This window comes from Monodon monoceros, unplaced genomic scaffold, assembly GCF_005190385.1.
Source record: "Monodon monoceros isolate NGI ecotype Baffin Bay Population unplaced genomic scaffold, NGI_Narwhal_1 Super_Scaffold_7, whole genome shotgun sequence".
NCBI classification, from domain to species: domain Eukaryota; kingdom Metazoa; phylum Chordata; class Mammalia; order Artiodactyla; family Monodontidae; genus Monodon; species Monodon monoceros.
The window spans coordinates 663,024-678,116 of NW_021703784.1; positions in this window are offsets into that span (position 1 = coordinate 663,024).

Sequence of the window (15,093 nt, forward strand, 5' to 3'; positions counted from 1 at the left end):
CTTGTAATAGCAGCGGGGCGGCGCACAGCCGTTACCAGGCAACCATTAGGAGAGACCACAGTGCTGGGTTTAGAGGCCCCCTGGGCCAGTGGCTGGCGGGGTTGTGGTCCTGGCTGCAAAAGTGTGGTAAGAGGCGGGTCGTGGCTTTCTCCCTGGGGCCGGCGTGTGACCTGGAGCCCGGGGAGAAGGCTGGGGCCTGTGCCCCGCAGAGCTCCGGAGCCCTTGCCACGACCACCCACCAGCTGGGCCCAGGCCTTGAGGCAGCGGCGAACCTCTCCCCCATCCCCGCCTCCGCGACCTAGTGGCAGTGGAAGTCTGCATGGGTTGCAGTCCGCAGGACCTGCCCCCCACCCCCAACCCCTGTTTGGACGGCCTGCAGAACCTGAGGGCCAGTTGGGTCCTGGGTGCCTGGCTCCCTCAGTGATGACGTCTGGGCAGGGTCTGGGGACCTGGCCCTGAGTGCACCATCAGCTAGGATCTGCCTCTTCAGCCGGGCCTGGGCACTGGTGGGAGGACCCAGACTGAGTGCTGGACGAATGCTCCCGGACAGGGTAACTGGCTCGAGCAGGGACACCCGTCTCTTAGCCAGGACCTGGACCTCAGAGGGTGAAAGCTGTGACTTGGGACCTTGCCCTTGCTTGTCAGAACCGAGAATAACATTTGTTTTGGTGGAGATTTACAGGAACATCATTACCTGACCATGACCTGACCTCAGGAACAAAGGATCTCACACCAAGAAGCTTGCAACAATAAACCACGCCCGTCCCTCACCTTTCGTATAAAAGGGCTTTGCTGAAAGCTTTCTGGGAGTTCAGGGTTTTTAAGGCATGAGCCATCCATCTCCTTGCATGGCCCTGTAATAAATATTTTTCTGCTCCAAACTCTGACGGTTTGGTATTGTTTGGCCTCACTGTGTGTCAGGCACATGGACTTGTGTTCAGTAATATACTTAATGTATACAATTTGAGAGTTTGGACATATGTATACACCTGTGACTCCATCACCTCCAAAAGTTTCCTTGTGTCCCTTTTTTGGGTGGTAAGAACACTTAACATGAAATCTACCCTATAACACACTGTTGGGCACACAACACAGCACTGCAACTCTCCCATCCAGCAGATCTCATCTTGCAGAACTGAAACTCCACACCAACGGAACAACAACTTCCCTTCCCCCGCCCTGGTGACCACTGTTCTGTTCTCTGCGCCTATGTGGATTGGGAATTTGGGAGCAGCTTCCCTGGGTGGTTCTGGGTTAGGGTCTCTCATGGAGTGGCTGCCAAGCTCCACTGTAGCCTGGGGCTACAGGCATGAAGACTTTCCTGGGGCTGGAATATCTGCTTTCAACGTGACTGGTAAGTTGATTCTGGCTGCTGGTGGAGGCCAGTGACTCTGCACGTGAAGTCCTCCAACGTCCCCCAAATCAAGCAGTTGGAAAGACCAAAGCAGAGGCTGCAATGTCTTTTAAACTCACCTTGTGTACACAGAGTCCAGCCATGTTCAAAGTGGGAGGCGACTGGACGAGGGCATGAATACCAGGAGACAATGATTGGGGGGGGCGTATTTTCAAGGTTGGTGTGTGTGCGTGCGCTTTTCTTAGTAAGAAGGCAGAGAAAATAACAGTAGGTTTTCTTCTGGGTTGGATGACAGCAGCCCAACTTTACAAAAGTGTATTTTAAAAGACTGTGGAGATCATGTAAGCAAAAATGAAGGAGAGAATTGAAATTCGGGAGAGAATGGAGCCCTTCTGAGGAAAGCTGACCATTGCCAGTGATTTTCTTCTCTGGAGGCATTTACTGATTCCAGGCCCAGCCTTACATTTAGTCTTGGCCCCCTCAGAGGAATTTTACCGGGAGAACAGAAATCAGGAAGCTTTAGGGATCACACAGAGCTGGTGTGACAGATTGGAAACTCAAGGGACTCCAAATGTATGGTAAATTCTTCCCAATGGATGTTTTCCTGAGATTGGGGCTGTGCATAGCTGGAGAGCTAGGCCACGGACTTGGAAAAGACAGAATAAACTATCCTGTAATATCGTGGCACTAAGGAGACCAAGTCCTGCTAGAGAGAGGAGCGTCTTCAAATACTCAACCTGCCTTTTCCTCAAGATATTTGCCTGATTTTGAAACTGCATGGGGAGGTAGCCTAAAAAGCTAAACTTAAAATCTTAAAAGGGAACAACTAAATGTTTAGCAGAAAAATATATTTAAGAGCAGACTACACATGGCAGAAGACAGGGTTGGGGGACTGGAAGCTAGGATAATAATAAATATCCAAACCAAAGTGCAGAGACAAAAAAGAAAAGAAAAGAAAAAAAAAAAAGGAATGGAGCAAAAGAGACACGTGGGACACAAACTAGAAGGTCTAATATACATGTAAGTGGAGTCCCTGACAGAGAAGAAAGAAAAAGTGGGCAGAAGCATGGAAGAGATCTTGTCTGAGAAATTTCCTAAACTGGTGAAAGCTATCCCACAGATTCGAGATGCTCAATGAATCACAAGGAAGATAAATACAAAGCAAAACACACCAGGCACATCATAGCCTGCTGAAAACCAAAGATAAAGAGAAAAATCTTAAAATGTTCAGAAAAAAAGAATCATTAAATTCAAAGAAGCAACAATAAGATTTATGACAACCTTTTCCACATAGACAATGGAAGACAGAAGACAGTGGAGATATCTTTAAAGTGCTGAAAGGAACAGCCAACCTCTAAGTAAACAATGAAATAATTTAAATATGTGATCTAAAATAAAATAAGGAAAAGGACAGGAAAGAAAAGATTATATAAATAGAAAAACATAAGATATTAATCTTAAAACTATCTAAAATGTATTAGTAATTACATTGACTTAAAAAGAACTAAATGATCCAATTAATAGAGAAACACTGTCAGACTGGACAAAAACCCAGAACCGTATACCCTTTGTAGAAGCATATTATATAAGTAAACAAAAAGATGGGAAATAATAAAATTTAAAAATATAAAGAGTCCTAACAAAAAGAGAGCTGCTATAGCTACATTAAAGTCAACTTTAAGGTAAGAAATATTATTTTTGATCAATAGGGCTATTTAATGATGATAAAGTAGCAGTTTAACAGCAAGCCACATCAATGCTAAATTCGTATGTTCTTAATAGCATACTTTCAAAATTTATGAAATTGAAATTGACAGAATTAAAAGAAAAAATAGACAAATGCACAATCACAGTTCAAGATTTTAGAATATTTTTCTCAGTAACATAAAACAAGTAAAGAAAAAATTACTAAAGATATAGAAGGGAACAACATGATCAATTAACTTGAAGTGACTGACATATGTAGACCTTCAACATCTTCAAAGTACTTGTTCTTTTATGTGCTACCAAAATAGACTATACATTGGGCCAGAACACCAACCTCAGTTCATTTCAAAAGACCAAAGTCAGAGTAGTTTTCTGAATACAGTAGAATTAAATTATAAATTAATAACTAGAATATCACCAAAAGCTTTTCAGTTAAGGAACACAATTCTACATAACGTAAAGGTCAAAGAAGAAACCTCAATGTAAGTCAGAAAATATTTTGGGTAGGTTGTTATTGAAAATATCATTATTGTCAACTAAAGCAATGTTCTGAGGACAATTTTTAGTTCTAAATGCATATATCAGAAAACAAAAATAGCTGACAATCAGTGATAATACCACCTCAAAAAACTAAAACAATAACAATAAACTAAATCCAAAGAACATAGAAGGAAACAAGTAATAAGGGTAGACATTATTGAGATTGAACACACACACACACGACAATCAGCAAAGGATAGTTATTTGAAAAGATTAATAACATTGACAAACCTCTAGCAAAACTAATGAAGATAAAAACACAGAAATCATAAATTAGCATTCTTAGGAATAAACAAGTAGAATCACATCAAATTCTACAAATATTAGAAAGATATCAAAAGGGTATTGTGAACAACTTTATGCCAATAATTTCAACTACTTTGATAAAATGGATACATTCCTTGATAAACACAATATTAAAACTTACACAGCAGAAAAGCAGATCTGAATACTCCTATATATATATATTAAAGAAGTTAATTCTGTAATTTAAAACTATCCGATAAAGAAAACTCCAGGTTCAGATAGATGGATTCACAGATGAATTCCTCCACACACATAAGGAAGAAATAATATAAATCATACATTTATTCTTTCAGAGAAGAGAAATAGTGAACACTTCTAAATTTATTTTATGAGTTCAGCGTAATACTGATACCAATAACTGACAAGGAAATACAAAAAAAATCACAGGCTAATTATCTCTTATTATCATAGATGCAAAAGATCTAATGAGACTATAGATACATATATATAAAATATGTATGTGTGTATATTTATATAAGCACTAAACAAGTATCACAGAATTTCAAAGTTGGTTTAACATCTGAAAATCAGTCAATGTAATTCACCATAATAACAGAATAAAAGAAAGCCCTTACAATCATCTCAACAGATGCAGAAGAAAAGTGGTAAAATTCAACACCATTTCTGGGACAAAATGAGGGACATTTGAGGGACAAAAACTCTCAGCAAACTAGGAATAGAAGAAACTATACTTAAGGGAATCTGCTCAAAACCTAGTACCCATTCAGTGGTGAAATAGTGAACACCCTCCCTCTAAGTTTAGAAACAAGGCAAAGATTGTTTATACCATTTCTATTCAACATTTCACTGAAGATACTATCTACGGCACAAGGGCAAGAAAAAGAAACACTATAATAATTGGAAAGGAAGAAAAATGATCATTATTCACCTATGACCCATTCATAGGTGAATCATAGGTGAATTCACCCATGATTCACCTATGATTGCATATGTAGAAAATCCAAAAGAATCTATAAATAACCATTATTAATAAGTGAATTTCACAAGGTTACTGGATACATGGACAATTATAAAAAATATGTTTATTATTGACTAAGCAGTTGAAATAGAATGGAACTGAAATAAGAAAATAAGTTGAAAGTAGCACTAAAATATCAACTATCTAGGGATAAATCTAGTGAGATATGCAAACTCTGTACACTGAAAACTATAAAACATTGGTAAAATGAAAAAAATGGAAAGATATAGCATGTTCAAGAATGGGAATCTCTTTAAAAATATATCATTTTTTTTTCTCCAAGCTGAGCTACAGAATCAATAAAATACTAATCAGAATTCCAGAAGTTTTTTTTTATGGTAATTGCCAATTTCATTCTAAATATATACATGGAAATGCAAAAGACCTAGAATAGCCACGATGATCATGAAAAAGAATAAAAATGCAGGACGAGGGCTTCCCTGGTGGTGCAGTGGTTGAGAGTCCGCCTCCCGATGCAGCGGACACGGGTTCGTGCCCCGGTCCGGGAGGATCCCACATGCTGCGGAACGGCTGGGCCCGTGAGCCATGGCCGCTGGGCCTGCGCGTCTGGAGCCTGTGCTCCACAATGGGAGAGGCCACAACAGTGAGAGGCCCGCGTAAGGCAAAAAAAAAAAAAAAAGCAGGAGGATTTACATAACTAGATACCAAGACCAAAGATAAAATAAAAATTAAGGAATAGTGCTATTGATGCCAAAAAAAAAAAGAGACAGATTAAAAGAACAGAAAAGAGAACACAGAAATAGCTCTACAATGCACTGCCATCTGTTTATGACAAAGGCATTACTCCAATTCAGTGGATAAGGATTATATGAATGGAAAAGATAAATGAACCTTTTTTTTCAAAGTTAAGAACTTTTGTTTATTAGAACATAACAAACACCCAAAGTGTGAGAAGACATTTGTAATATATACATACAACCAAGAAAAGACTCACATCCGCAATACATAAAGAATTCCTAGAAATCACTACGGGAAACAGAAAATTCAGTAGTATACTGGGCAGAAGACTTGAAAAGGCAATTGAAAAAATGTATGCAAGCGGAAAATATGCACATGAAAGGAGCTCAACTTGATTAGAGGAATGCAAATGAAAAACACAATGAACCATAACACCACCAGAGTGGCTAAAATTTATAAAAAGATTAAAATGCTAAGTATTATAGAGTTCATATGAATGAACTGGAAATACTGCTGGAAAACTCTTTGCCCGCGCCTACTAAAATTGAACATACCCATACTCGTATACAGTAATCTCACTCTTAGATTACACTTACCCAAACATACATGCACCATGAAACAGACCAGCATGTTTCTAGCAGCACTGTTCCTCATATCCATAAAATGTCAACTACTCAAGTGCCCTTCAACAGAAGACTGGATAATCATGGTATAGTTAACATAACAGAATAATATTCAGAATGTGAATGAATGGTCTACAACATCACACAGCAATGAGAGAAACATCCAAACATAAAGTTTAGCAAAATAAGTCACACAAAAGAAAACGCAGAGTAAATACATAATTTACATACAGTACACAAAAAAAGAAAAAAACCCGCAAAACTAACCTATACTATTAGAAGTCAAGATAAAGGTTACCCTTAAAGGGTAGAAACAACGGAAGGGAAATGTGAGCAGATTTTTGAGGTTTGGGTAACGTTATTTTCCTTGAGCTGGATGCTATTTACACAGATGTGTCAAGACTGTGAAAGTTCTTTGAAAGGCATACTTCTAGGATATTTGCTCTTCTATGTATATTATACTGCAAAATAAAATGTGTTACAAATAGGATGGGATGTCTCCAATTGCAGTTAGTTTCCAAGTTCAAAATTAAATAAAATGATGTTAAAAGACATCACAAGTCATTGCAACCAAAAAAAAAAAAAAAGCCAGAGTTACTACTTGAATATCAGACAAAGTTTTATTTAGGGACGGAAAAAGAAAATGAGAGAGACAGAAATGAATACTCTTACATTGATGAAGTTTGAAATACACAATGACTATTGAACAATTTTGCACATGTTTGCAAAAACGAACACAAACTGGTCATCCATGAGGATGGGAGTATAAAGACCTCTGAAAATTTGCAACTTCAAAAAAGCAACAAAAAAATGGCAAAAATTTTCATAATCAACACTTTCAGAACTCTGGTAATTAATCAAAGACTGGCTACAGTAATAAAAAATGATATGGTATTGCCATAAGAATAGATACTCTAGTCCAATGAAATGGAATTGAGATTTCAAAAATAAACCCATACATCCATGGCCAATTGATTCTTGACAAGTATGGCAATACCAGTCAATGGGTATGAACAGTCTCTTTGAGAGACAGTGTTGGGATAACTGGATATCCACATGCAAAACAATGACAGTGGGCCCCCTACATCAACCACATACAAAAATCATCTTAAAATGGATCAATAACCTAAATATAAAAGCTAAAACTACTGAAATTTTGGAAGAAACTTAGGAGTAAATCATCAAGACTTTAGGTTTGGCAATGAATTCCTAGATATGACACCCAAAGCATGAGTAACAAAAGAAAAAAATAGGAATTTGGACTTTAAAATTGAAAACCGCTGTGCTTTAAAGGACATGATCAAAAAAGTGAAAAGACAATCACAGAATGTGAGAATATTTTTTGCAAACAGCGTATGTAAAAGGGGTTTGTACTCTGAATATTATAAAGAACTCTTACACTTCAACAACAAAGAGAGATGACCCAATTAAAACTTTAACTATAATAAGCACTTACCCAAAGATATACACATGGCCAATAAATATATGAAAAGATGCTCAATATGGTTAGTCATTAGAGAAATGCAATTCAAAGCCACAATGACATACCACGTCAGTAAGACAGCTATAACAACAAAAATAAATAAAAATCTAAGGAAATAAGTATAGAATAAGGTGTCCGTGAGGATGTGGAGAAACTGGACCCTTCATGCACTGCGTGGGGGAATATAAAACAGTGCAGCCACAGCAGAAAGCAGCCGCTCCAAACGTATAACGCAGAATCAGAAAACGACCTAGCAGTTCACTGCTGTGTGTACACCCCAAATAATTGTCAGCAGAGACGCAAACAGACGGACGAATTAGCGGGAAACGATTGATACTTCAGGAACTAGGGCTGTACAGCCACCTAGAAAAACCTAAATTTGGATAATTCATATGTTTAACCTAAATAATTCTGAGTCTAGGAACAACCTATGAGGTAAATCAAATCATAAAAGAACTAGCAGAAAGTGTGCTGTAATCTCAGATAAAAAACATATTTCATAATTCAGCGTAAGAGAAAAGCTAAATGACACACACACAGAAAATCTTCAGCACCAAAAAAACCAAACCCCCGAAACCAGAGACACCATGAAATGGTCACGGGGCTTCCGGTGCAGCAGACCAGCCCCCGGAGCTGCCCGGACCCTGCGAGGTCTCCCAGGCACCTGGCCGAGGGGCCCGGGTCGGGAGGGAGGGCGGCGGTCTCGCCATCAACACCCCCCGCCCCGCCCCAGTCGGGAGGGACCGCACCCTAGGAGCGAGGGCTCCAACCGCAGACCCCACCTGAGGGCGGTGCACACTCCCCATCAGGCGGCCGTCCTGTCACGGAGTCGTCCTATCACGGAGTCAAATGATGGCCGGGCGTCCTGTCAGAGGCTCCTCAGGGTAATGGAGTAGCCTGAGGGGCCGTCAATGGGTCTGACCCAGGGGTCGCTAGGCGCTCAGGATCTGACGGCGCGGTCCCCTCACGAGAGAGGAGCGCAGCTCCAGGGGCGGGGTGGGGGGTTTGGCTGGTGTCCGGCTTCTGAGTTAAGTGGGGGTGGGGAGGTTACGCCTGGGCTCCAGGTTTACATCTGGGCCCCAATTACGACTGGGGGCGGTTTACGTCTGGGCCCCAGGTTTACGGCAGGGCCGGGTTTACGACTCAGGTGAGTTGCCTCTGGGCCCCAGGTTTACGTCTGGGCTCGGCTTACGACTGGGTCGGTTTACGTCTGGGCCCCAGGTTTACGGCAGGGCCGGGTTTATGACTCAGGTGGGTTGCCTCTGGTCCCCAGGTTTATGTCTGGGCCCGGCTTGCGACTGGGGACAGTTTACGTCTGGGCCTCAGGTTTAGGGCAGGGACCCAGGTTTGCCGCTGTGCCAGGTTTACGACTCAGGGGTTTGCCTCTGCGCCCCAGGTTTACGTCTGGGCCCAGCTTACGACTGGGGGTGGTTTACGTCTGGGCCCCAGGTTTAAGGCAGGGCCCCAGGTTTGCCTCTGGGCCGGGTTTACGACTCAGGTGGGTTGCCTCTGGGCCCCAGGTTTACGTCTGGGCTCGGCTTACGACTGGGGTGGTTTACGTCTGGGCACCAGGTTTACGACAGGGCCAGGTTTATGACTCGTGGCGGGGGCGGGGGGGGTTGCCTCTGGGCCCCAGGTGTACGTCTGGGCCCGGCTAACGACCGGGGGCGGTTTACATCTGGGCCCCAGGTTTACCGTTGGGCCGGGTTTACTACTCAGGTGGGTTGCCTCTGGGCCCCAGGTTTATGGCAGGGCCGGGTTTACGACTCAAGGGGCATTGCATCTGGGCCCCAGTTTTACGTCTGGGCCTGGCTTACGGCTGGGGGCGGTTTACGTCTGGGCCCCAGGTTTACGGCAGGGCCCCAGGTTTACTGCTGGGCCGGGTTTACGACTCAGGGGGGTTGCTTCTGGGCCCCAGGTTTACGTCTGGTCCCGGCTTGCGACTGGGGAAGGTTTACGTCTGGGCACCAGGTTTACGGCTGGGCCCCAGGTTTACCGCAGGGCCGGGTTTACGACTCAGGGGTTTGCCTCTGCGCCCCAGGTTTATGTCTGGGCCCAGCTTACGACTAGGGGCGGTTTACGTCTGGGCGCCAGGTTTACGACAGGACCGGGTTTACGACTCAGGGGGAGGTTGTCTCTGGGCCCCAGGTTTACGTCTGGGCCTGGCTTGCGACTGGGGACAGTTTACGTCTGGGCCTTAGGTTTAGGGCAGGGACCCAGGTTTGCCGCTGGGCTGGGTTTACGACTCAGGGGTTTGCCTTAGGGCCCCAGGTTTACATCTAGGCTCGGCTTACGACTGGGGGTGGTGTACGTCTGGGCCCCAGGTGTAGGGCAGGGCCCCAGGTTTGCTGCTGGGCCGGGGTTACAACTCAGGGGGGTTGTCTCTGGGCTCCAGTTTTACGTCTTGGCCCAGCTTATGACTGGGGGCGATTTATGTCTGGGCCCCAGGTTTATGGCAGGGCCCTAGGGTTACTGCTGGGCCAGATTTACGATTCTGGTGTGTTGCCTCTGGACCCCAGGTTTACGTCTGGGCCCGGCTTGCGACTGGGGACGGTTTATGTCTGGGCCCCAGGTTTAGGGCAGGGCCCTAAGTTTACTGCTGGGACAGGTTTCTGACTGAGGGGTGGGGTGCATCTGGGCCCCAGGTTTATGTCTGGGCCCGGCTTATGACTTGGGGCGGTTTACGTTTGGGCCCCAGGTTTATGGCAGGGCCCCAGGTTTACGACTGGGGGGGTGGTCATCTGGGCCCCAGGTTTATATCTGGGCCCGGCTTATGACTGGGGGGCGGTTTACGTCTGGGCCCCAGGTTTATGACTGGGGGGTTGGTGCATTTGGGCCCCAGGTTTATGTCTGGGCCTGGTTCATGACTTGGTGGGTTCATGTCTGGGCCTGGTTTACGACTGAGGGTGTTTACGTGTGGACCCCAGGTTTATGACATCGGTGTTGTTATGACTGGGCCGTTTAGTCTGCCCCCGGTTTCATGACTGCTACCAGTGGCCACCTCTCTAACACCTGGGTCTGGTGGCCCCACTCTTACGCCCAGGAAGGTACCCAGTGGAGAAAGAGTCTTTCAGCGACCACCAGCTCTAGGGTGCAGGAGCCTGGTCTTCCTGGCTGAGAGGGCTCCCTGCATCTGGTCACAGCTGTCCCTGAGGGCGAGGGAACCGGAAGCTGAAGGTAACCCTTTGCGGGGCCCTGGGCGGGCGGGCACCATGCTTGCCCCCTGCCCGGCTCCTTGGCACTGCTGTGTGTACTTGCAATTGACCCTGAGCGGCTTGGGTGCAAAGTGTACGGGTCCACTAATGTCACGGGTTTTCGTTAGACACGTTCTGTGGTAGCACTGCGTGATTCTAAGTCATCACACGTCACACAAGATGATTTTGACATGGAACATAGGTATCAGTATGAAAGCTTCTAGGAAAAGACATGAGGCTGTCTTCACGACCTTGGGGTAGGGTTTATTTTCTTAAGCGTGAAACAGAAGCGTAATATGAAGGACAACGTTGGTAAATTAATAACAGTGTCTGGGCCATTAACAGTTTCTGCCTGAACTGGGCTGTTGCAGTTTTCCATGACCTTAGCCACAGGCCATGATGGTGCTCAGAGACACTCTGGTGGCTCTGCTGTGCTCCATCATACTCTTCCTCACCCTAGGCAGTAGGATAACTCCTTGCTTGGTCTCTTGATTCAGATGCACATGAGGAGCCCAAGGTGGCCGGGCAATAGAATTAGGTACCATTTCCGTGGAGTCCTTCTGTTTCCTGGTGAAAGCTGCCCTCTCTTTGGAACTAAGGTCTCTGGACCAGAAGGGCATAAGATCATGGGGACAGGAAGAAAAAACTTTGCTGGTGGGTCACTAGGGGTAATAGTGAATGGTGCCACTGCCGTTTCCACCCCTTGATTCCTAGACCCCTGAACCCTGATTATGGGAGGAGTAACAATACACTGGATATTGGTGTAGGACATGCACCGTTTCTTGGAGAACATTGTCCCAGCTCTGCAAGGCGTTGCCACATTGATGGTGCTGTGGTTGAGTCTCCAAAAGGCCGTTCCGCTGTTCTAGCAAGTCAGCTGCTACAGGATGGAAGGGAGTGTGGTGAGATGAGTGCTAGAATAGGCCATGGCTGCACTGCAACTGCCGTAAGGTCCCTCGATCAGAAGCAGTGCTGTGTAGAGCACCGTGAGAGTAGATAAGGCATCCTGTAAGTTCACTGATGGTACTTTGGCAGAAGCACTGTGTGGAGGGAAGGCAAATCCACGACCAGAGTGAGTGTCTATTCCAGTAAGAACGAAATATTGTTCCTTACATAATGGATGTAGGTCAGTGTAATCAACCTGCTGTCTGGTAGCTGGCTGGTCACCCCAGGGAATGGCACAATGGCAGGGACTCAGTATTGGTTTCTGCTGCTGGTAGACTGGGCACTCAGCAGTGGCTGTAGCCAGGTTGGCCTTGACGAGTTAAGTCCATGTTGCTGAGCCCATGTATCACCTCCATCCCTGCCACCACAGCCCCTTTGTTCATGAGTCCATTGGGCGATGACAGGGGTGGCTGAGAAAAGAGGCTGCCTGGGAGCCACAGGATGGGTCATCTTGTCCTCTTGATTAATAAAATCCTCCTCCACTGAGGTCTTTGGTGAGCAGTCACATAGGACACAAATGTCTTCATGTGTTTTGCCCATTCCGAGAGGTCTATCCGTATACCTCTTCCCCAGACCTCCTTGTCACCAGTTTTCCAATTATGTTCCTTCCAGGTCCCTGACCAGCTAAACCATTGCCCCCAGCCCATGAATTAGTATACAGCTGCAGGTCTGGCCACTTGTCCTTCCAAGCAAAGTGCACGACCAGGTGCACTGCTCCAAGTTCTCCTGCTGGGAGGATCTCCCTTTAGCGTGTTCTCCTGGAGAGGGCTGCAGTGCTGCAGCTGCCCACTTTCAGGTGGTGCCTGCATATCCTGCAGAATCATCTGTGAATCAGACCCGCCTTCTCTCCCTCTGTCGACTGATCATAGGGAGCTCCCCAGGAGGCCATGGGTGCAGACTGGGAGAGAAGGCAACGTGGCAGGAGTGGGGACCACGGACATTTGGGCCACGTACTCTTTTGTGCCTTCAGGGCCTGCCTGGGCCTGAGTTCAGTGATATCACCTCCATTTACTGACGGGGTGCTGCTGTGCATGCCCAACTTTATGGCCTGGTGGGTCAGACAACACCCAATTCCTGAGGAGCTCAGGTCACATGGTAACTTGGTGGTCCATGGTTAAGCATTCAGTCTCTACTGGGGCCCAATAGCAAATCAAAACCTGTATATCAAAAGGAGAGTAGCTGTCCATAGACGATGGCAGAGCTTTGCTGCCAAATCCTAATGGTTCCCACTGTGACTCACCTGTAGGGGCTGCCAAAGGTTCCGGATAGCCTCCCTATGTGCCACTGGTAGTTCAAGCACCATTGAACTACTGGGTCACAGGCCTAGTGGCAGAGCTACTTCTGGGGGTTCTCACTAACAGGCATTGGGAAAAAAGTGCTTGCCAGGTCAATGTCTACATATCTGGTAGAGGGGAATGTGTTAATTTGCTCAAGCAGCGAAACTACATCTGGAACAGCAACTGAGTTGGAGTCCCCACCTGATTAAGTTTACAGTAACCCACTGCCAATCTCCAAGGTCCATCTGTCTTCTGCACAGACCAAATAGGCAAGTTGAATGGGGATGTGGTGGGAATCACTGCTCCTGCACCTTTCAGGTCTTTCGGGGTGGCATTGATCTCTGCAGTTCCTCCAGGAATGTGACATTGCTTTTGGTTTACTGTTTTCCTAGGCAGAGGCAGTTCTAATGGCTTCCGCTTGACCTTTCCTACCATAATAGCGTTCACTCTGCAGGTTAGGGAAGCAGTGTGGGGATTGTTCCAGTTGCTCATTATGTCTGTTGTAATTTTGCATTGTGGAAGTAGAGAAATAGCCACAGAATGGGTTCAGAGACTCACTGGACCGACTGTGAAATCGACATGAGCTAAAACTCCACTGACCACTTGACCTGCATAAGCCCTGACTCTGACTCAGGGACCACAGTAACTTTTTGGGTCTCCTAGAATTAGTATTAGTTCAGAGTCAGTGTCCAGTAATCCCTGAAAAGTTTAACTTCTTTCCATCCAGGCACAGTCACCCTGGTAAAAGGCTGTAAGTCCCTTTGAGGTGGGGGCAGGAGAAAGGTTAATAGTAGGCGTGTTTCGTAGTGTAGCAGGGTCCTTCCTTAAGGGGATCTGGCCTCTCCCTTATTCAAGGAGTTCTGGGTCTGTACACTGGCTCAAATCAGAATTGGTCAAGGGACCATGGCTCTGTTTTTATGATTCAAGTTGACTTCTGTTCACTTGACCTAAAATTCTCCCACTTAAATAGATCAAGCAAGGATTTAGTGGACCACCCATCTATTTTACATCTGAGGATACCGTGAGCAACTAGCCAATACCATAGGTCTCTGTAAGTCAGACTTTTTATTACTGCTTTCACTCAGCTGTCCATTACAGTAATCACGCCCACCTTGCCTCTGATGGTTAAGTGTTACCACCTGGCCCCTGCTACTCAGGACCCAAGTGCCCCATTGCATTTAGATCCCCCCAGCTCGGTGGTGGCAGTTGCCACTGTAATTTCTGACCTACAGAGAAGTGTGACCTCTGAGCTCTTCGAGGATACTGGAGCTCCCCTCAGATTTATACCTCACAGTCATGGTGAAAGGTGTGTCCTCTGGATCCCCGAGGGTGGGTGAGCATGCCTTACGTGATAAGTACACTCGAGCATTCCAACCTCCCTAAACCTTTGGATACCTTTCTCTAAAGCACACCAAAGCAATTCTGGCATTTCAAATTCATTGAGTGTAGGTCACCTGCTGGTCCATGTTTCAACCAAACAAACTGTTAGAATGCTTTCTAACTCCTCAAGCTGTAATATTAAATGAGAATCTGCTCAGTGGACCCTCATCAATAAATTGGTCCAGATCTGACTTTAGGTTCCTTCCACCATTATCTTAGACCCTTAATATTCACCCACACACTTTCCCCAGATTTATGTATGTAGAAGTTGGAAAAATCACATTGTTCTTTTTTTTTTTTTTTTCCGGTACGCGGGCCTCTCACTGTTGTGGCCTCTCCCGTTGCGGAGCACAGGCTCCGTACGCGCAGGCCCAGCGGCCATGGCTCGCGGGGCCAGCTGCTCCGCAGCATGTGGGACCTTCCCGGACCGGGGCGCAAACCCGCGTCCCCTGCATCGGCAGGTGGACTCTCAACCACTGCGCCACCAGGGAAGCCCCGCATTGTTCCTTTGGAGTGTAGTGCAGCTCCTTGTGGGACACACTTTGTCCCTCACCTGTTAAGGACTTCTGAGTGCAATTACAAATGTAAAAGCCAATAGGGGTAGTG